The sequence below is a fragment of the Notolepis coatsorum genome, assembly GCF_963971535.1.
Source record: "Notolepis coatsorum genome assembly, chromosome: 10".
Taxonomy (NCBI): domain Eukaryota; kingdom Metazoa; phylum Chordata; class Actinopteri; order Aulopiformes; family Paralepididae; genus Notolepis; species Notolepis coatsorum.
Window position 1 is genome coordinate 111,085,936 of NC_140174.1, and position 16,066 is coordinate 111,102,001.

A 16,066-nucleotide genomic window follows, 5' to 3' on the forward strand; every position below is an offset into this window, starting at 1 on the left:
CTGTACATTGATTCAAGTATAAAGACACTATGGTAGTAATTCATACTGGCCAGCAGCATAACTAGATATAACTAACACCCGGTCCCGCGAACACATCACTCCTGTCCTCCACTCCCTCCACAGGCTCCCGATCAAACACTGCATTAACTTTAAAACACTACTCCTCACCTTCAAAGCCCTCCACAGCCTGGCCCCCCCCTACCTGACTGATCTCCTTCTTCCCTACCGCCCCACCCGTTCCCTCCGGTCCTCCTCCACTGCCTCCCTCACTGTCCCGACATCCAAGCTTAAAAACTTCGGAGATCGAGCCTTCTCTCGTACTGCACCCCGACTCTGGAACTCCCTCCCTCAGTCCATCAGAGACTCCCCCACACTCTCCACCTTCAAAGCTCGCCTCAAAACCCACCTGTTCTCCCTTGCCTTCAACCCCCCCCACCCTTAAACCCCCCCCCTCCCCTCCAACCTGATTGATGTCTGTCTCCAGTCTTTTTTGTGCTTTCATGCTGTCTCCCCTGTTCCCCCCATGGTCTCAAGTTCCTTTTGTTTTTGTTTCTTTGTTGTTTCTTTGTTTTTGTTTCTTTGCTTTCGTTTCTTTGTTTGTACTCTTGCTCCCGACTACTGTCAGCGACTTCGGGTTACTGAGAAGCGATATATAAATTAAATGAATTATTATTATTATTATTAGATATAATGTCTAGACTCTACATATATGTAAAAAGGATTATATGCAGGTAGGTACAGACAGACGTGAATATATATACACGCTATATACAGCATTTTTGTACATAAAATAAGATAAGATATTCCTTAATTGATCCCCTTGTGGAAATTCAGGGAAAGTCATAGAGTTATATGGGTGAAAAAATGTATGTTGTTGTTTACATGTTGGATGTAGCCCCTCCCTACTTCCTGTTCCCACGTGGAATGCACCTGATTGGATAAACCTGCTGACATGCTGGTGCTCTAGTGGGCACCTCTTGTAACTGGCACTCACCCAGGCCTGCAAACACATCACTGTTAGCCCACTGGTGTCTACATGCAGGGGTTAGGTAGGGTTAGGTTAGGTAGGCTCTACGTCCTTTATGAGACAAGCTTGATGGATGTATTTAAGAACAATTTGTGTGTAAGAACATTTCATGAATGTCTATTTTCTTCTTTTTTTTGTCCACTTTTTCTCCTCCTGTTTTTCTGTGTTTTTCTCCCATCCCAATTTTTAGTCGTTATGCCAATTCCCCCCTCCCCTTCCTGGTCGTTGCTCGCATGTGCCCCCCACTGGTCGGTCTAGGGAGCCCTGAAGTCTATCAGATGCTTCCTCCGAGACATAGGAGACAGCCAGCAGCCTCTTTTCACCTGCCAGCGCAGACTCTCATTGGTGAGGTGTAACGTGTGGGAGGATCACACTACCCTCGCCATCTCCCTCCCTCGCTGTGCAGGCGCCCTGACCGACCTGTAGGAGTCGCTGTTTACAACGATCAGATTACCACCCACCGGCTTCCCTCCCGCTGACTCTGCCAATGGAGCCAGTAAACGCCGACAGCCGGATTCGATACCTGTAACTGAGGGGTACAATTCCCTGACTGTATGGTTAGATATGATACTTACTACCACTACCTCTTGTACTTTAGACTCTGGCCACCCAGTACTAGGTATGAATATGTTGAACACTCCCACCTGATAAACGGATCCAACACAAATGTACCAAATCGAAAGTTTGAGTTTTAATACATAGCAAAAGGTATGTACAACGATCACTTAATTACATTTATGATTTGAAATAGTATGCACTTTTATGGCAAATGAGTATTCGTAGGTAGATCAATATCGAATGTCCAATCTCTGATTGCGCAGGAAGCAAATATACAACCTGGAATATTTAGGGAACAATAGCGATGATACTTGAATGATTATATAGCTGGATACACTAGGGGAAGGTTCCGACTGCTTGTAGGACAGCTGGAGGGGGGGGGGGGGGTTAGAGAGTCACTGGCTGGATCCCGTCTGGCCGAGGGTATCTTGGGAGAGTCCACAGTTGTGCGACACGGTGCCCAACGATCCTCGATCCACAGATGAATGCAGTTGGACCCTCTGTGGCCGGCGTCCTCCGGTCCACGACGGAGAGACGTGAGGCGACCTCACTGTGCAGAGCGCCGTCTCACCTGTCGTCCTCTCCGGGGGGGGTATTTCCAACACACCGCAGTGTTGGCCTTTATCCATAGAATAATCAAAGTACTCAAAGCATAATCCAAGCCGGGGAAGGCTAGCCGTCGTCGGTAGAATAATCCAATATACAGGTCCACTCGCTCTTTGGCCTGGAGCTCCTCGGGTGCAGCTTCACGTGGGGTCAACCACCCTGGATAAGCGTCCAGCTGATGCCCGAAACGATGGGGGTGCTGATTACTATAGAACTCTTACCGCACGAGGCACTATATATGAATAGACTATTATTAGCTTAATAGAATACGTCCAACTCGACGATATAGTGCCAAATATGACTATTCAAATATTAATATACACGATGTCTCAATGCCGATACTGGGCCGAATTGGCCTTACTGCCCACACGTGGTTCGCGGGGAGGCTTTTGCGTCTGTCACTCTGTTGGAGGGTAAGGAACTGGACTAAAAGAAAGTTCTACTTTAATAGCGCAGTATATATACGCACTATGAATAAATAGTACCATTAGTGGTGCGGTAGACATATTCCTACGCGGAACTAGGACTTGTCCATACATGTTGAGCGGTACGATTGAACTTGGTCTGAGGGGTATGGCGACCTGGCACCAAGGTCTCGTCCAATGGTAGAATGGAGACTATTATGGGATGTTCAGTAGACTAGAAGGGATATTCAATGCATATTGTACAAGGAATATACAAGGGATATCAGGGGATATCAGGGGATATACAAATACAATTAAATATATATATATAAATAAATATATATATTCGGTTTAATCTGATCCTTCAGAACAGCCGCCCCCTAATTGGTCCCAACCTAATTAGTTAAGCAGAGACAGATTAACCGCACTGTCTACCACTCAAGGGTTCGCTGTAAGGCTCAGTCAACTCACAAAGTCATAGGGTCATGGTCATCATCGATTGTGTCTGGGAGTCGGGGCAGTTCTATGAGCCTCGCCACAGGACGGGTGTAAGTGCGCCCCTGGACGAGTACTTCAGCTGCTCGGACCTTGCCATCGGCACCGGTGATCACTTTGCTTACGCGGCCAGCCGGCCACATAGCTCTGGGTAGTGACTGGTCAATAATCATGACGACTGTTCCTTCCGTCAAATTGTCTCTCTCTTTTACCCACTTCTGGCGGGTCTGTAGAGACGGTAGGTAGTGCAGTAGGAAACTGCTCCAAAACTTGTCGGCTAATACTTGGCTGTACCTCCACATTCGTCGGCCGTTCGCTTCTTCAGGCCGGTACATTGTCTGGGGTAACGCGGGATCTAGCCGCCCCATCAGGAGGGTGTTGGGGGTGACTGGGTCGACATCTGCTACATCACTGGAGATGTAACCGAGGGGCTTTGAGTTCAATACTCCCTCAATCTCCGTGAGGACTGTCATTAGGACTTCTTCCGCCACAGTCTGGGCCCCAAGTACTGCGTACAGGGCTGTCTTTATAGAACGTACTTCTCGTTCCCAAGTTCCACCGAAGTGGGGTGCGTTTGGGGGGTTGAATTGGAAGTCAATCTGGGCTGGAGCGAGGTGGGTCTTAAGTTCTGGGCCCATAGCTTGGAAGCTCTCCCTCAGCTCTCTTTCTCCGCCTTTGAAGTTTGTCCCGTGATCGGACAATAATGTAGACGGTTTTCCTTTCCGTGATGTGAATCTTCGGAAGGCCATAAAGAATGAGTCTGTGCTCATGGTCGGAAGGAGCTCGATATGTATCGCTCTGGTGGTCATGCATTTGAATACAATACCCCACCGCTTCTTGGTGCCTCTTCCTTTCTTTATGTGCAGCGGGCCAAAACAGTCCATGCCTGTTGAGTGGAATGGCTTGTCGCCGAGTCGGAGGCGACATGGAGGTAGGTCAGCCATCCGTGGTATGCTGGGCTGCGCGCGCCACTTTCGGCAGTCTAGACAGGTTCGCTGGAAGCGTCGCACCGCCTCTCTTCCTTGAAGTATCCAGTAACGACGTCTGATCTCCGCGAAGACTCTCTCTGCTCCTGCGTGGTGTACATCCTCGTCGTATTTCTTTATAATCAGCTCTGTGACCTTGTGTCGGCTGTTCAATACGATCGGGTACTTAATGTCATCCGGTAAATTGGGGGCTCTCCGCAGGCGACCACCCACTCTGATGAGGGTATGTGTGTCACTCTCGGGGGCCAGATGAATCAATCTGCTGTCTGATGGGACGGGCTTTCCTCCCTGTAGACAGTCTAGTTCATCGGGGAACGAGTCTCTCTGGGCTCGTTGCAGTAGAAGCAGTTCTGCTTCCTCGTAGTCAGCTGCTGACATATCAGCGGGGGACTGAATCTCTGGGTGGTGCCGCAGGAATGTCCGTTGCTGCGCACTCTCTATGGTAATGCAATCGTCTATGTTGGGGTCTGCGGAGACAACAGTGCTCAATCCACAGAACATAGGTTTCTTATTCTCAGCCTCCTCGTCACTTGCTTCCCTCGGGGTGGGCGTGGGCCAATCTCCTTCCGGGAGCTTGAGGAATGCTGGTCCGTCACTGTAGATGTTACGACGGGTTAAGTCATCTAGGGACATTCCCCGGGTGATGACGTCAGCTGGGTTGTGTTTTGTATCAACATAGCGCCAGTTTGCTTCTCCGGTTAACTCTCCGGTTAACTCTTGAATCTCAGTGACTCTGACTCCCACGAAGACTTTGTATTTGCATGAATCCGATTTGATCCAGGCGAGTACGGTCGTGGAATCTGACCACAGGATTGTTCTATGCACCGGAATGGTGAGCTCACGTTGGATGAGCGTGGCTAGCTGCGCTCCTGCGAGGGCTGCGCAGAGCTCTAGACGTGGGATAGACTGTTGCTTGCGTGGGGCTATTCTCGAGCGGGTGAGGATGAATGCTGTGTAGATCTCTCCCCCCTCTTCTTGGGCCCGCAAGTAGGCTACTGATCCGTAGGCGACCTCGGAGGCGTCACTGAAGACGTGTATATCCATTTTACATGTCTCTGGCCTCACCGTGGGTGGGAAGTAGCTTCGGCGTATATTAACGCCTGGGAGTGAGTGGAGTTCCATCTCCCACTCTCTCCAGGTGGATGCAAGGTGTGCGGGAATGGGGTCGTCCCAGCCCTGGTCCTTGTCCCACAATGCTCGTACAATCATCTTTGCCCTGGTGGTGTACGGTAGTATACATCCTAACGGGTCATATTGTCGGGCGAGTGTTCTGTACACACTCCGTCTGGTGGTCGGTATTGCCGTCGACCTTCCCTGCTCCGTGGTCAGGGGTTTGTGTCTATAGTGGAGCGAATCTGTTTTGAAGCGCCACACTAGTCCTAGTGTCATCTCTTGGGCTTCTCCTGGGATTGTGGCCATCCAGGTCTCGCTGCTCGCTGCCTTGTCCTCGGAGGAGAGGCTGCGCAGTACGTGCGGATCGCTGCTGGCCCACTGCCTGAGATCAAAGCCGCCTTTGATCAGAGAGGCGCGGAGTTTAAGTAGGAGAGCCTCGGCTTCTTCCTGGGTCGAAACGCTTTGTAGACAGTTATCTACGTAGAAGCTGTTCTTCACACTGTGTCGGACCTCTTCGTCCGCTGCTGGGTCCTCTGCGACATGTCTCTGTAGTGCGAATGTAGCACAGCATGGGCTGCATGTAGTTCCGAAAGGGAGGACTTCCCATTGGTAGATGGCTGGGTGCTCATCTCCTGGTCTCTCTCTCCATAGGAACCGCAACAGGGGCTTGTCCTCCTCTACTAATCTCACCTGCAGGAACATCCCTTTGATATCCCCGCTGATAGCCACCTTGTCCTGGCGGAAGCGGAGTAGTACGCCTAGTAGGGAGGGGCCGAGTGTAGGACCGGGCAATAGCTCTTTATTCAGATTTTGGGATCCGATCTGGTAGCTGCAGTTAAACACGATGCGGTCTTTGCCGTTGTGATGAACCTTGTGGTGGGGCACGTACCACGATTCAGTCGTCTGGTCGGCCTCTTTAATGTCAATCTTTGTGACGTGTCCCGCTGTGATGAGCTTCTCAATCTCAGCGCGGTATACACTTTCTTGGGCGGGGTCCTTGGCTAAGCGCCGCTCTGTGTTTAGTAGGTACCGCTCTGTGGCGTCTTTCTTTGCGTGAAAGGTAGGCATCCCTTCCCGCCGCAGGAGTGGCGTGGCGTATCTCAACACGCCGCTGACTGGGACTCTCTTTGTTCCCGTCTCGAGGAGGTTAATGGCGTAGATGTCGTCTTTAGAGCGAATGTCTTTCTTTTCGTTCTTAAAGGGCATTTGTTCTAAGGTCCATAGCCTCTCTACATGCTGCAGGAGTGCGGTGTCTCCCTCTGTGACTCGGGAGTGGAGACAGCTAGTGGCTGTGGTTCGGTTGAGAGATTTGGCGAGTGGGCCTTGGAGAGTCCATCCTAGGCGGGTCTCGACTGCTGCAGGACAGCCTCTGGGTCCGGTATGAACCCGGTCTATCGGGACAATGAGGTCTGCATGGTCGGAGCCTATCAACAGTGTCGGGGTAGCACCGTCTATGAGTGGGATCGGTAGCTTGCGTAGATGTACATATTTCTCCATCAGCTTGGCTACGGGGTATGTACTGTGGCTCCTACTGCTTGGCACTGACTCCGATTGGTGCATGACAGTCACCGATCTTCTTCCATCATTTAGTCTCCTGGTTCCTTCTCTGGAGCCAGGGGTGCTCCGTCCGAATGTATCTAGCCGTAAACTGCTGACTTCTCTCGCCAGGAAGTCGGCTAGATCGAGGAGGTTCGGTTCGGGGCCATTAGGGTCTCGGTGGTCTCTCTGCCGCCTAAAGCGCTCCTGTCGGGCGGGCGGTAGCTTCTCCAAGATCCTCTCTACATTTGAGTTGGCGTATAGTTCATGCCTACCCTTTTCCCTCTGCGCTCCCAGCATCCCTACCAGGGACTGCACTCTGATGGACAGGTCGTCCAGTGCTCGATTGTCTGTTGCTGGGGGTAGGCGGTCGATGTGCCTGATCTCCTGGATCACGTAATCCCATATACGTCCATATCTCTGGTCCAACGCTACCAGCGCTGCGGTGTATGGGGTCGTGGAAGTGGCGTAGGCGAGCGCTATGTTGTGCACGCGGGGTACCTTTAAATGCTTCAGTAGTATCGCGTATTTATGGCGTTCATCAATGACATCCACCAACATTGTCTCCAGACACATGCGGAGCTCCGTATACTGGGCCCGGTTCTCCTGGGTGAAGTCTGGTACCATAGGTGTGCCAATGTATGATGCGGATTGTTGATACATCGGCGAGCGTTGGGGGAGAGGCCTCCTAGGCGAGTCTCCTCCTGCTCCTTGGCGTGGGCTGGTACCGGCTGTGTACCATGGCCCGCTGGTCCAGGTGCTGTTCCTCGGTGCGGGTCGTGCGTCGTGCTCACCCGTGAATAGCGTCGGGGGTCTGTAGCGCAGCTCCGCGGGGGTATAGCCTGGGCTGTACTGGACCTCCTGGTCCGGTAGAGTACTGTGCTGTCGTCGGGCGTGGTTCTCCTCCTCTTCCTCTTCGTCTTCCGTTAGGTCATCCAGGGCTTGTAGTCTCTGATTTAGCCTCTCCGCAGTGTATGCTGCTCCTTCCCGGTGGCTGGGTCTCGCTTGGACCGGTTGGGGAAGGGGGTCTGCGGGGGGTATAGACCTCGTCTGTTGGTCAAGTTCAGGGTCGCTTACTCGGCTAGGGGATGCCGCCCTGGAGTGATGTCTAGACGAGTTCCTGGAGCCTCTGGTGGAGGGAGGGGGTGTTGTCCTTCTGATCAGCTGTTCTATTAGTTGCGCTTGTGCTCTGTCGCGCTCGGCTTCGCGCTTGGTGAGATCCGATTCTCTCTGGGCACCGGTGGCGGCGCGCTGGGCGTCGGCCCGGTCTCTTGCCATATTCTCTTCCATCTGAATGCGTCTTATTTCCAGGCGTATGTGCTCTTCTTCGCTCCGTTGCTGTATCTGCAATCGATCGCGTTCACCCTGGAGTCTATCGCGTTCAGTAGAGGCTTTCAGGCTGACGAGGAATGCCTGCTGTAGTGTCCTTTCTGCCTCGCTGGGAGAAGACGGTTGTATAGGGGAGCCGTCCCTTGGGGTACTCCGTGCGGAGTCTTGGAGCTCTATCTCCACGGTGCTCTCCTCATCTTCTTCCGTGCCGAGTTCTCTCTCGGTAGTGTTGTCTTCCTCCCGGGACTCGTCGGGGACTACTTCTTCGGTATTGGCGGGGTGTAAAGTCATGTCTGGTTCCCCCTGGTCCCCACCGTGAGCCTGGTCAGCTACATTAGAACCCATAGGGGCCTCCATGGTCGGGGTAGCCTGGTCGTTAGGGTTAGACATAATTTTACTTTCTAGTTTTACCGCGTTTACTGTTGGTAGAAGACTAGGTTGTTGACTGACAGCGTAAGCCTCTAGGTACTGAGGGAGCTGTCGTTTGCGCCGCGGGCGTTGTTGGTTAGGAGGATAGTTTCGTGGAGTGTTCATCATAGGCCATTTTAATATTAATAACACTATATTAATATTACACTGATTACCATCCGGCTCGAAGGACCAATTGTAACTGAGGGGTACAATTCCCTGACTGTATGGTTAGATATGATACTTACTACCACTACCTCTTGTACTTTAGACTCTGGCCACCCAGTACTAGGTATGAATATGTTGAACACTCCCACCTGATAAACGGATCCAACACAAATGTACCAAATCGAAAGTTTGAGTTTTAATACATAGCAAAAGGTATGTACAACAATCACTTAATTACATTTATGATTTGAAATAGTATGCACTTTTATGGCAAATGAGTATTCGTAGGTAGATCAATATCGAATGTCCAATCTCTGATTGCGCAGGAAGCAAATATACAACCTGGAATATTTAGGGAACAATAGCGATGATACTTGAATGATTATATAGCTGGATACACTAGGGGAAGGTTCCGACTGCTTGTAGGACAGCTGGAGGGGGGGGGGTTAGAGAGTCAATGGCTGGATCACGTCTGGCCGAGGGTATCTTGGGAGAGTCCACAGTTGTGCGACACGGTGCCCAACGATCCTCGATCCACAGATGAATGCAGTTGGACCCTCTGTGGCCGGCGTCCTCCGGTCCACGACGGAGAGACGTGAGGCGACCTCACTGTGCAGAGCGCCGTCTCACCTGTCGTCCTCTCCGGGGGGGGTATTTCCAACACACCGCAGTGTTGGCCTTTATCCATAGAATAATCAAAGTACTCAAAGCATAATCCAAGCCGGGGAAGGCTAGCCGTCGTCGGTAGAATAATCCAATATACAGGTCCACTCGCTCTTTGGCCTGGAGCTCCTCGGGTGCAGCTTCACGTGGGGTCAACCACCCTGGATAAGCGTCCAGCTGATGCCCGAAACGATGGGGGTGCTGATTACTATAGAACTCTTACCGCACGAGGCACTATATATGAATAGACTATTATTAGCTTAATAGAATACGTCCAACTCGACGATATAGTGCCAAATATGACTATTCAAATATTAATATACACGATGTCTCAATGCCGATACTGGGCCGAATTGGCCTTACTGCCCACACGTGGTTCGCGGGGAGGCTTTTGCGTCTGTCACTCTGTTGGAGGGTAAGGAACTGGACTAAAAGAAAGTTCTACTTTAATAGCGCAGTATATATATACGCACTATGAATAAATAGTACCATTAGTGGTGCGGTAGACATATTCCTACGCGGAACTAGGACTTGTCCATACATGTTGAGCGGTACGATTGAACTTGGTCTGAGGGGTATGGCGACCTGGCACCAAGGTCTCGTCCAATGGTAGAATGGAGACTATTATGGGATGTTCAGTAGACTAGAAGGGATATTCAATGCATATTGTACAAGGAATATACAAGGGATATCAGGGGATATCAGGGGATATACAAATACAATTAAATATATATATATAAATAAATATATATATTCGGTTTAATCTGATCCTTCAGAACAATACCAGTGTCTCTCGTGTTGGTGACGAGCGCTTAGTCCGCTGCGCCACCCAGCCGCCCATGAATGTCTATTTTCTCTAAAAAAAAATATATATATATACTATTTGAATATTAATGTAATATGTACACAAGAAGCATGCTTAAGTAAACACATTTCAGGGGTAATTTAATCATACTACAACTTTGTTATTATAAACGTTTTGTAAAAGGGGCATCCTCTTCCCCCACTACTTGGGGAAGATATTAGAATCAGAAACAGAAACAGGAAGGTCTTTATTGCCAAGTAGTTTGCCCATACAAGGAATTTGATTTGATCGTTTGGTGCGACATTAACGGACAGGCAATTACGGTAGAATAAAATAAAAAGGTAGAGTAAAATCAAATGGAATATAAACTAAATAAAAAAAGAAGCACAATAGAATAGAATATAATTATAAAATAGGCTAAGGGGCTGTACAATTGGCATAATGTGGTAGAGAGTATATACACACTAATTAGAATAAAAGTAACAACACAGTGGGATGGAATATTTAACAGGGCTGTGCAATTGAGCAGTCGTGTGTAAAAAAAACCATGAACAGTGAAGAATGAACAAGTATGAAGAGTTTTGATTGTATATACCTGGGGAAGATGTCCCCCTACCTGGGGAAGATGTCCCCCTACCTGGGGAAGATGTCCCCCTACCTGGGGAAGATGAGATGTCCCCCTACCTGGGGAAGATGTCCCCCTATCAGTGGAAGATGTCCCCCTACCTGGGGAAGATGTCCCCCTACCTGGGGAAGATGTCCCCCTACCTGTGGAAGATGTCCCCCTACCTGGGGAAGATGAGATGTCCCCCTACCTGGATCTCTACCGGATCTCCTCTCTGGTAAACAAGAACACCCTGAAGACTCTGGCAGGAGCACTCATTCAGGGGTACTACGACTATGCTTGCACCTCATGGTACCAAAGCACCTCAAAGGCGCTAAAAACAAAATTACAAACATCTCAAAACAAACTGGTCAGACTACTGCTTGACCTTACTCCTAGAACCCACCTCACCCCTGCCCACTTTGACAACCTAGGATGGCTTAGAGTAGACGACAGAGTACAACAACTTGCAATGGGCCTGGTCTACAAGATACACTACACGACCAAGGTACCCATGTACATGTCAAAATACTTCCCAAAGGTCAGTGAATACCACGATCACAACACCAGAGGGAGCTCCACAAATCATGTTAAACCCAGATTCGGCTCAAATAAGGGACTAAACACGTTTCGCAATTATGCCACATCAATGTGGAACGCCCTACCCAAAGCTGTAAAGGAATGTGGATCACTACCCACTTTCAAAACCTCTCTCAAGGGACACCTACGGGAGACTGCAATTCAACACTGGCCCCTGTAAATATCCTAACCCAACCCCCTCCAATGTACAGTCATTTACCTAGTATGGTTTTGTCAATAGTTCAATGTACAATTGTGTTTGTTTGTACAGTGTCTCCTCCCCCCCCTCAATGTACAGTGTTACTTGTTTATACAGTGTGCCCCCCGCCCCCCCCCCCCCCAACCACCTCCAATGTAAATTACCCAGTATGGTTGTCAATATCCCAATGTACCCAACCCCCCCCACCCAACCTCCTCCAATGTACAGTTTCTACGTCAAATGTATATACTCCCTTTTCTTGACTCCTTCTGTATCACAAAAAGTACTGTATTTGCAAATCTGGTATGTCATAAATGTATAGATGTAGCAGTACTGACTATCTGTATGTCATGTATGTCATATATGTCTATATGAATTGAAAATGGGGGACCCTGATGGAAACAAGACAAACGTCTTTCTCAGGTCTGCATCCCCTTAACAATTGTATGTATTGAGCCGTACTGTATTGTACCCATTCTGCAATCTGTTAAATAAAGTTTTCATTCATTCATTCATTCAGATGTCCCCCTATCTGTGGAAGATGTCCCCCTACCTGGGGAAGATGTCCCCCTACCTGGGGAAGATGTCCCTCTACCTGTGGAAGACATCCTCCTACCTGGGGAAGACATCCCCCTACCTGGGGAAGATGTCCCCCTACCTGGGGAAGACATCCCTCTACCTGTGGAAGACATCCCTCTACCTGTGGAAGACGTCCCTCTACCTGTGGAAGACATCCCTCTACCTGTGGAAGACATCCCTCTACCTGTGGAAGACATCCCTCTACCTGTGGAAGACATCCCTCTACCTGTGGAAGACATCCCTCTACATGTGGAAGACATCCATATACATGTGGAAGACATCCCTCTACCTGTGGAAGACATCCCTCTACCTGTGGAAGACATCCATCTACCTGTGGAAGACATCCCTCTACATGTGGAAGACATCCATATACATGTGGAAGACATCCCTCTACCTGGGGAAGACATCCCTCTACCTGTGGAAGACGTCCCCCTACCTGGGGAAGATGTCCCTCTACCTGGGGAAGACGTCCCTCTACCTGTGGAAGATGTCCTCCTACCTGTGGAAGACATCCCTCTACCTGGGGAAGATGTCCCTCTACCTGGGGAAGATGTCCCTCTACCTGTGGAAGATGTCCCCTTACCTGGGGAAGATGTCCCCCTACCTGTGGAAGATGTCCCTCTACCTATAAAGAAAATAATACAATCCAAAAACATCAAAAAGAATATGGCAGTCAATATCTACAATATCTACCAAACATGACCTCTGCAAATCTCTTCAATTTCAATTTGGAAGCAGGTTTCGTCATAGCGTCTGCTACCATGTCGTCCGTTGGACAATAAATGAGTGTCATCCTTTCTTCTCTGATGACAGATCTGATGAAATTATATTTTATATCGACATGTTTACATCTCTGCCGGCACACAGGGTTTCTAGCAATCGCAATGGTTCCCTGGTTGTCCTCGTAAACAACAGTCTTCTTATATACATAGGTATCCATCCCTTCGAGCAGTTGTTCTAGATAAATACACTCCAGTATGGTCATAGCTAGAGCCATATATTTGGCTTCACAAGTTGATAGTGCCACTGTGGGCTGCTTCTTTGTTTTCCACGAAACCAGTGAGCTGTCTGTGTTCAAACTCACACAATATCCTGTGGTACTCCTTCTATCTGTGGTGTCAGCTGCCCAGTCTGCATCACTGTAGGCTTTAAGTCCTAAACCCTCGCTGCTCTTTCTGAAACACAGCTGTTTATCTGCTGTAATCCAATGCTCCTCTGTGGGGTCAGCAAAATGCTGTGACAGTTTACTCACTACAAAACATAGGTCAGGGCGGGTACATGTTGTTAAATAAATGTGGCTACCCACAGCTTCTCTGTAATTTTTTACATCTGTCACTTTCTGAGCATCCTCCTGGTAGTCTAATTTTTGATCACATGGTGTTTCCCTTGATCTACATTCTTGCATGTCAAAAACGTTTCAGGATCTTTTCCACATATCTCTTCTGGGATATTTTTACACAATTGGCAGACTGTTCAAAGTCCATGCCTAGAAAATGCTTTAACCTTCCAAGGTCTTTCATTTTGAATCTGGTGGAGAGCATCTCTTTCACCTGTGCTAGGTTTCTAGTGTTGTCTGCTGCGATGATCAAATCATCCACCCAAATGACGATGATCACTTTTCCTGACTCTTTTGACTCCCTCGAGTAAACACAGGGGTCTACTGGGTTCTGTAGGAAGTGATCTTCAATGAGACATGTATGAAGCATCTCGTTCCAATTTCGCCCAGACTGTTTCAGGCCGTAAATGGATTTTTCCAACTTACACACTAGCTTCTCTCCTTTCTTTTCGTAACCTTCAGGTTGTTCCATATATATCTCCCTATCTATGGGTGTGTGCAGATAGGCTGTCTTCACATCCATCTGATGTAAAATCAAATTGTCCTCAGCTGCTTTCTGCATCACTACCCTTATACTGGTCAGATTGGCTGTGGGGGAGAATGTTTCACCGTAGTCTATCCCCTCCCTCTGACTGTAACCTTTAGCTACAAAACCTCGCTTTGTACTTGTCGTGGCCTTCAATACCCTCCTTGATTGAGTACACCCATTTCCCTCCCACTGTCTGTCTGCCCTCTGGTAACTTGGTTAGAGTAAAGGTGTGGTTGTCCTCTAGGGACCTCATCTCCTCATCCATTGCTCTCTCCCATTTACTTGATTCAGGGGACACTATGGCCTCTTTAAAGGTCTGAGGTACCCCATTGACTACCCTGTAGCAGTAATCAATGGTGGTAAGTGTACTGTCCTCCTCGTCACTTCCTCTCCGGGCATAGTCTGTCAGGTACTTTGGGGGTTTGTGTTCCCTTGAGGGATACCTCCCACTGCTTGGGGCACTTGACGTCACCCTCGGGTGCTCCTTGTCATCGCCCTCCGGGGGTGGCTGACTGTCTGCCTGCACGACCGTGCTAAGTACACTGGGCTGAGGTGTCTCTGTTTCTTCACACCTTACTCTGGAGTCCAGCTCTGGCTCCTCTGTCTGTGTCTCGCTCTCACATGTTGTCTTTGTGACAAACTTGACCAGCCTGTGTTTCTGCACTCCCCCTTTACCGGGATAATAAACCAGGAAAGCGGGGCTTCCCTTGTCGTGCCCTACAAAGAGTCCTTTTTCACATCTGGACTCGAGCTTTCCTCTGTCCTGCAGGTACGCATAACACACTGATCCAAATTTGTGCATTCTAGCTAGATTACACTTCTTTCCTGTCAGTGCTGTATACGGGGTGGTCTCACGCCGACCATTGCCGCCATCTTGTCCATGCGTGCATCGCGCGCCCTGGTCGCGTTTCTTCATGCATGCTCTGTCTGCGTGCCTCGTGGATCTGCAGAAGCCACACCAGACAGTCCTTGTGCAGTTACCTCTCCGATGGCCTTTCTCTGCGCATCGCCAACATGCCAGCTCCGGCGTGGGTCTGGTCTTTTCCGTTGGCATCGCTCGGGCCTTCAGCAACCTCTCTCCCGCCTCCGCGGCGGCTGAGTGGGTATCTTCTGAGGCCTCGAAGTTTCTTAACTTGGCCTTGAACTGTCCCAGCGTCATGTCCGCTGAACCGTGTGTTACAAGGAGTGTGAACGGTTTGTACAGCTCCGGTAGTCCTCTCATCACCATCGCCATCATTAGCCCATCGCTTGGTGTTTCTCCTGCACTCCTCAATGGCGTCGTGATCTGCTCCGCTCTGTTGACGTATTCGGTCACAGTCTCGGTGTGCCCCTTCTTCAGGGCTGTTAGTGCTATGTAGAGGGCCACGACTCGGGGTCTTCCTCGCCCGATCTAATGCTCTCTCAACACCCCCAGGCTTTTTCTTTAGTGTCGCGGAATATCAGCCCCAAGCTTGTGTCGTCGAGCAGTGGCGCTAACTCACAGTACGTGTCTGCGTTACGCTGGTCGTCCAGGGCTTGCTCTTCCGCCGTCAGTGGTCCCGTGGGGGCTGTCAAGATCGTCGCCTTCAGTCCCACACCGTACATGCATCATAACATGCGCTCTTCCCAGAGCTCGTAGTCCTCTGCCTTTCCATTAAATGAGGGCCATTTGCTCCTTCCCTTGGTCGCCACGAGTTCTAAGACGGGGTTCTCCCCCTCGCCTCCGTTGGACTCAGCAGGCTCCGTCTCCCCCGGTGCCGCCTCCCCGAGGCTCTGCGCGCTGCTCTCCGGGCGGGTCCGCTTGCGCTCCAGCAGCCCGTCGGTGGGGTCGGTGCCCCGCTTCCTCTTGACGCGCAGGATCATCGTATTGGATTCCATGTTGCTCTTTGATAGTGGGCGTAGCTTTAGCTCCTGTTGGCCTAGCGTCTAGCCACGCGGTACTCCTGGTGCTAACCTAGCCTATACTTTAGCTAAACTTGCTACCCTTATTATTTCGCCCCGGCGTGATCTGGGCCCATAACCTGTTGACAGAATCTGGCTATGGGGCGACAATAATGTGGTCAAGAGGCATGGTTTCTATCTTTAGCCTTTGGCGTGGTTTATTCATTCACATGGTAATGCAGTAACACATGAGTCCTCCTCTCCGTGAGAGGTAGGTGGGGG